This window comes from Gracilinanus agilis, chromosome 2, assembly GCF_016433145.1.
Source record: "Gracilinanus agilis isolate LMUSP501 chromosome 2, AgileGrace, whole genome shotgun sequence".
NCBI classification, from domain to species: Eukaryota; Metazoa; Chordata; class Mammalia; order Didelphimorphia; family Didelphidae; genus Gracilinanus; species Gracilinanus agilis.
Window position 1 is genome coordinate 467,646,209 of NC_058131.1, and position 8,125 is coordinate 467,654,333.

The window sequence follows — 8,125 nt, forward strand, 5'->3', positions numbered from 1 at the left end:
GCCTTTTATTATTCTTACTAAGGTACAGACATGTCAGGAGATTTACTGACTGTTTTTTGATGCTCCACCCAGGGTTTATTTTACTGTAGAACTGGTGTAGTCTGAAAATATAAACTAAATTTTAATAATACTATTTCTATTAGTAAAGGTGATTAAAATAGATGAATTACTGTTAATGCTTTTCATTACAGTGTAACAGCCCTATAAAGACTTCCATGTCATTTTGATCCAATACACTATTCATATCTATTATCAAAGACTAATTATAGAGGAAAAAATGGAACAAGTAAATCTGGTAGAATGAGACTTTTCCTTGTTGGAACCTCTAATCATTTCTAAGTATTTTGGGAAATAATTTTTCGATGAGCTATCGAACATTATAATATCATGACTATTGTTTGCACTATCTCTTCATTTCTTCTCTAGGAGTATTTTTTTTTTAGTTCAAGGAATCTGTGTAAATAATGCTGTGAGTTCTGGCTATAGTTGTTTATCAATGATTCTGAACACATGACAGTAGAATAAAGGTACACATATTTGATGAGCAATGTTATTAATTCTTCTCTGGTTTCTAAAAATAATATGAAATGAGAATACTTTACTGAAAATATATCAAATGTAAAGATAACTGCATTTGTTTGTAAGATCAAGAATAAGGTCCCTAATCCTTATACACAGATGCTGCTATCATCACTGATACCCAGGTGTGCTAGGTAAGGTTTGTATAACACCTACATTTTGTTGTTTGGCTAAATAAGAATGACATACAAAGATCCAGAACTGTATAAGGAATCCTTTGCTTTCATCACTTTGATCAAAATATCTGTCCTTTTTTAAATGAAAAATTACTAAATATTCCTAGATTGTTAAAAGGACAGTGTTTCTGTTAAGTTTTGGTGTTTAAAAATTTTTTTTACAAAGTCAGGTGTTTTAGAGTTGTGTTCTCCTCTGCCACTACTTATAGTGTTTGGTTTTTTTTTCTTCGGGTGTGTGTTCATCATGTTACTGATCTTGATTATATGGTTCTGTAGTATAGTTTACAAGAAAATGGTATTTTCCATATGATTGCTACAGATTTCAAGAGTTTGTTATGTATTTAAAAGGGCTACCCATTCTATAAGAGAGATGGGAATGTGTTTAAAGCATCAACTGGGAAATAATATGTGAGTATGTGCATACATACACATATATATGTCTTCCAAAATATACATATATAAACACCTCTTTGAAAAGTTCATCCTCCTTTCCCCCTCTAAAGAAAAGATAGCACAAAAATTAAATCTTATTTAGGAAACCCATTTATATTCCAAATATGATCTAACTATATAACCTTATGATTGCTCCAGGTATATACACACACTATACTAAGTAAGAGTCATTGCACATTATAAAGAACATAGTGTTCTTTTCTAGTCTTTCAGTAAGATAAGGGTCAGTTTATGTGATGTAGTGCATATATATGTGAATGAAATAATACTAATCCCATGCACTCCTCACAAAATTGTAAGTGGTATTATTTGCAATACTGAGATTCTGGCCCTTGGAGTTCATGTGGCAGAACTTCTCTCTCACAAAGAAGTGCTTGAAGATGCTGCAAATGTCCCACTGATGATCCCTGAGGGGAATCAGAACAGGGATAAATAAATTTCTCTTTGTAATTCCCCTGCTGGCTGTGGGGTTTCTGGTATGAGCCTATCTATGCACTATTCAGTCAAAAGTTGACATTCAATTCTTAGTTCTTTACGGTACAGGGCAGTCTGTTGTTTAAAGAGAAGATATGTTTCTTCCTTGTTCAAGCAAAGACACCAACATTTTTCCTTTTCACTTCTCCTGTGCATTTATAGGGATGAAAAGACTCTTTGAAATTGCGCACGTGTCAGAAACTTTCCTTGAATTGTGAAAGGCAGGTAGTTGTTATAGCCATAGATAAAATCAGTAGTAAATTGCACACTGGCCTTAAATTTTCTTGTATATGCCCTTGTATCTTGCATGTTAATGGTTGGATTACTGGGCACAGGTTACAACATGCCCTGCTACATGCTAGACAAGTGTATATTAGTACAATAGCCATAAGTTCTTCATTCTTGAGAATGTTTTTTTGACAAAGTTCATCTCATTAAAATATCACTAATTCAGGAAAATTGCAGGGAAAATACTACATTTTTCCAATGAAGATATCCCAGAGTCTTCCTAAGACTATTAGATGATAGAACCTAAGAGTTGTTTTTGTCTAACTGGTATATTTCATATAATTTAATGTTACCACCATATGATTCTTAAATTCAAAATTGTATAGCATGTGGTTCTTTTTGACTTTCAGGGTTCCGACTCAAAGGAAATGAATTCTTTTGTTGCATGTACTGTATGTTTAGAAGTAACCAGTTAGTTCTGTACTCACTATGATTTTATTGTGCCTTACAACAAAGAGCAAATCTATACAGAATGTATATTATGGTATGGGATAACAATAAGTCTTTACTGCACTGTTAGGTGATGGCACACAGAGCATGTCACAGAACATTTCTGTGCTTAATTACCCAACCAAAGAGATCTAAAGTATGTATGTTGTACTGTAATAAGGGTTTATGCCTGGACAATTAAGTGTTTTATTTGTATTCTGAAATGATGTGAACTTATTTTTCTAAATACTATGCTGAATAAACTTTATATTTATACATCTTGTGTTGAAAAAAAGTTATTTGTGCTAGGTATAGCTAAAGTATCATATACATGGAATATTAGTTTACATTTATGATATAGAATAACTTTCAAAATAGTCAACTTTACTGCAAAGTTCCTCATATCAAGAAAAAAATAGAACTAAAAAATTCAAACTTATCTAAGAGATTCATATAGGCTCTTAACAAGACTAAGAAGGGCTAGGAAAGGGGCTTGATGGTTATGAGAAGCAGTATTACATTGTAAATGGGGAGCTGGTTTTGGAGTCAAGGTAACTTAGTTTCACGTCCCACTTCTGACTTAAAATGACTCTGCGACCTGGGATGTCATTTAACCTCTTGGTTGCCCAGGTAATTCTAAGATTAGACATTTCAGAGAAGTTACTGATCTGCGCTGGGAGAGGGAGTTTTCTCCCTTGATAGTGTCCCTCACTCCTTCGAAATCACAGGGATTATAAACGTGGTATCCAACTCTTTTCAATTATCTTTAACAACATTCACATGTATGGTATGAGATAACAATATGTCTTTATGGAACTGCTAGGTGATGGCACACAGAGCATGTTACTTGAACTATTGGTGTATTTTAATTGGGAAAATACAATTGCAGAAAGCAATTATGATTTCAGTACTGCTTTTAAGTGAAGATGTATTTTATTGACAATAGCCTCTATATACACTTGGGTAGCAACTCGGTGTCATAACTGATAGGGTGTTTAGACAGGAAGAAAACTGAATTCAAATCATGCTTCAAACACTAAGTAGATGACTTTGGGCAAGTCATTTAACCTCATCCCTAGGTTCATCAGTAAAACAGAATTAAAAACACAACCTCCCTTACAGAGTTATTTTGAGGATCAAATGAAATAATATATGTAAAGCACAATATACAATGTCCCATCAATCTCTCCACTCTGAAAGCTCAATATGGGACTTTATACACAGAAAGTACCTCCATCTCTGTAACCTTTCCTGTATTCATACATAGTATATATGTTTATGTGTATATACATAGAAAAAGAAAGAAAGAAATTGGATCTATAATTTTATCAGAAAAGGGAATCCCAGAAGAGGAATTTTTTTTACCAACGCAGATCCCCACCTTCTCTGCAACTTATGAGCAGGTTACCTGGAACATTGCAAGGTTAGGTAATGTGTGTATGTGTGTGTATACACACATATGCATGTATATATACATATATATTTACATACACATAAATGCAACATTGAGAGGTTAAGCAACGAATACCATGCAGCCAATATATGTCAGAGATAGTACCTGAGCTGGTCTTCCTGACCATGAAGCCATATCTACTATGCCATGCCTCCAATAAGTATATTTTACCATGTAAATAAATGTAACTGGCCCCTTAGAATCAGTAAACATTTAGGTAGGCAAGTAAAAGAAAAGAATTTCACTTCCTTCTCTACTCATGTAACTACAGAAAAAGCAGTTTTAAAAAAAGTTACAGGAGGAGGAGGGAAGTGACTATAAGTTGATATTGCTAATTTTGGTAAAATAATATCCATTTTTATAGAATGATGCTATTCAATTAATAGTTCTAATTTTATTGTTTATTATTTTATATAGGTTTTTAATTAACCTTAGAATTACATCTTAAAGCAAATTTAGTCTTTTAGTTTCAAGCAGCCTACATCAATGAAAACATTCTTTGTTTACTAACTTTGCCTCATAGCTAAATTGATTAAAAATTTAACTTATAAATGATTACTATAGATTTGCATAGCCTGGGTTTAGCATCATAGATATAGAGCTAGAGTAGGACTTACAGGTCATTGAATCCAACCTTCTCATTTTACAGATGAGAAAAAAGCCTAGGTGTGATAGATTGGAGGCCTCTTCCCCCTCCACCCCGACCCCTAACCTCTTCCCCACATAGGTCAAGTTAGTTTTTTTTCCTAAAAGCAAGGAAGCTATGCTTGAGACTCATTAAACCAGGAGGCTATGACCGAAGCTACCTAGCCATTGATACAAGTTCCTGGTGGTTTCCTTTTCACTTAAGAGCATAAAAAGAACATATGGAGTTGGGGGCCCTTCAGGCTTGGTGGATTTTTCAAGTCCTCAAATCATTATAGTCTGCTCTGATGACTAAATTTATTTCCATGTTGAGGGGAGGGAGACCAGGTGTGTATCCAAGATGAGTACTATATTCTTGTCCAGCTTCCTTTCTATGCTATGGCTAATTTTAAATCTCCCTTTGTTAAGTGTTGAATGACCCATGGGTGTATTTTTTCATTCTAATATTAGACCTAAACTATTAGGAGCCTGATATGAGTCAGATCAAACCTACCACTCCATTGTTGCACAACTAGCATCTGAAGTAGGATACAAACACAGGGTTGTTTTTTTCTTACTCTGTTTATTGTGCTATTCACTACATCACTCATTGTGGCCAAACCCAAATGTAGTGCCTTAGGGATCCTACTCTTGAATATAGGGCTGCAAGGTACTCTGGATTCATACTCAAAATGATAGCTCGTGAGCCCCCAATTATGTGTTTCCTTTTTTCTCTAGTCATGCAGAGTATGCAATTAGTTCAAAGCACAGTCAGTTAATGAAATATTGTGGCAGGAAGATTGCAATAAAACATCCTCTCCCTATAAACCTAGGGGCATGCTCCCACAAATCTACAAATCATCAGAGGGGAAAGTGAATACCCACGAGGACCATGTACAAGGGATTGGGGAGGAGGGAAGAAATATATGTAGAGAGATGACTCTTATCTCTGATGCTACAGGACCATAATAGACACCTGTGTCTTGCTGTGATGTCATCATATTACTCTTGAAGGACTTGCTTTCTGCTGTGTTTAGAATCTTTGGTAGGTATCTTATTCTACTGGGCTCATGGTGTTTGCTGTTCACATAGACTTGGCTGGTGCTCTGATGCTCTCTTAATCTGTTGTATGTTGCTCTGGTAGCTGCTAGACACAAATTCTGCAGAAATTTTGTCCCTGCTATTATCCTCTGAGCTCAACTCTTCAGGGTCACCAAAGTTTCTGAACTTTAGTCAATTAGATTAAAACAACTAGAATTTCTCCCTGGTAAGCGCAACCTAATAGATTTTTAGTCATATCCACCACACCAAACTAACAAAAGTCAAGTTAACAGTGCCCCCTCCCCTTCACCAGTACCTGAGATTAAATCTTTCCTACCCCCTATATTTCTGGGGAGGCCAAAGCTTTCTGTTAAAGAGTATCATCAAACTTAGATTTAAATACTTCTTAGCTACAACCATGATCCTTTCTGGCTTAACATGCAAATGAATTTGAGACAGAATAAAAGGTAAATTAATGAGGAATGGTCATTATAGTTTACCTAGCCACCATTTCTATCATTGTTATGTATGTGAGTGTGCATATATATAGATTTGGTGCTATATTTCAACCAGTTTTTAAAAAAGTATCACCTTCCTGCATGTACAGCATATATGCACAAAAAAGGATGACATAATTTAACCTAACAATGGATTTTAGGCTGTTTCCCTCATCATAAAGATAGCATTTGATTATTAGCCTTTGATAAATGTTGCTCTTCATTTTGGAAATCACTGGTTATATCTACATGTATAATAAGCAGAATGATTCTAATAATGTTTTATGCCATAACTTTTAGTGAAAACAACTTGAACAACTCTTTTGCATGGGTATTCATTAGCAAAGTTCTATGAAAATGGACTTTCTTTACTATTGGTTTGACTGAAAATTATGATCATGTTGCTTAAAGATATGGGCTCAACCTTAATTGTCTGATTTTAATTTTGAAATTCATGTATGGAATTATTACAACTTATATGATGAAATTGTTTTTGAGCATGTTTCTGGCTGCCAGGCAAATTTAAGAGAAGCTTCTTATAACAACTTGTTCATTATTCAATTTGTTCTCTCTCTTTTTTTAAACTCATGCCTTCTCTCTTGGGATCAATTTCTAAGAAAGAAGGGCAGTAAGGGGCTAGGCAATCTGGGTTAAAGTGACTTGCCAAGGGTCACACACCTAAGAAGTTTCTGAAGTCAGATCCTTGTGACTCAATTTGCTTTTGTTATTCTAGGCCAAGAGCAAGAAAGAGTGAAGGTTGCTTTCTCTTATGTGCCAGGAAATTAACTGTTTGTTTTGTTTCATTTTTAAAGCAGAGAGATATGAGGAAAGAATCAAACTGTCTAGGGTTAACTTTGGATAAATCTTGCAAAAAATTTCAGGATGAAACTCTGGTTAAAACTACAAAGTTAGCCTCTCCTAGGACCCTTTCTGAAAACTTTTATGCCCTTGCCATTTGATTTAGTAATTTTCAATATGATTTATTCATATTTGAGATTATCAAGATTTTTTACCTAGTAATTGTTTAATAGGAACTGAACCATAGTGAAATTACATTTTAAAACATTTTTTACTAAACAAAGGTATAATTTAAAACATTAAACACATATTTATTAATCACCACTGCAGGTTGGTTTTTTTTAATAAGCAGGTAGCATTATACATTCATCAGTTGATCCCTTTCTTCTTGTCAAGTGTGATAACAGTATATACGAATCCATTCTCTAGGAATAGAAACTAATAAGGAGATTTAGGTTCTATTTCCAAAATCCGGTGTAATCATATTTTAGGTTTATAAAGAGTTTCTTATGTCCTTAAAATCTTATTCCAATTCTTTATCATAGAGTATCTGGGGCATAGAAAGCTAGGCCAGTGGAGTCCAAGTTCTACCAATTCAGGTACAAGTCTGATATCAGACTATGATTGTTGACCAAGAACTAGCCTAGGTAATCAAGGAGAGGTTTATTACCAGAAAGTTGACTAGATAGGTTGGTTATTTTTTGTCCCTAGTAAAATGGCCCAGAATTCTCTGTGACACCAATCTTCCTATAGAGGCCATATTAATAGGAAAAGAGGTAGTGGGATACAAAGAACAATAGTTCTTAGTTTATTTGCAAACTTTAATATGGTACTTACGATGTTCTGTGTTGTCCAAAGAACAATTAATTTACATGCTACTGGAGAAACTGAACTCAATCACACAATAAATAAGAAACCAGAAGCAATAATCAAAGATCCTCAACCATCTTATGGTTTATTAAAATAATATTTTATTTCCTTCCAATTACAAGTAAAAGCAATTTTTAACATTTGTTAAAAAAAATTTTAGTTCCAAATTCTCTCCTTCCCTTCTACCCTCTTTTCTTCTTTCCCTCCCTTCTTCTCTCCCCTCTTTCTGAGATGGTGGTAAACAAATCTGATATGGATTTTACATGTGCAATCATATAAAACATTTTACCATATTAGCCATTTTGTGGAAGAGTTCTCAAAAAAAAAGGAGGAGGAAGAAGAAAGAAAGGGAGGAGGAAGGGAAGAAGGGGAAGAAAGAAAGAAAGAAAGAAAGAAAGAAAGAAAGAAAGAAAGAAAGAAAGAAAGAAAGAAAGAAAGAAAGA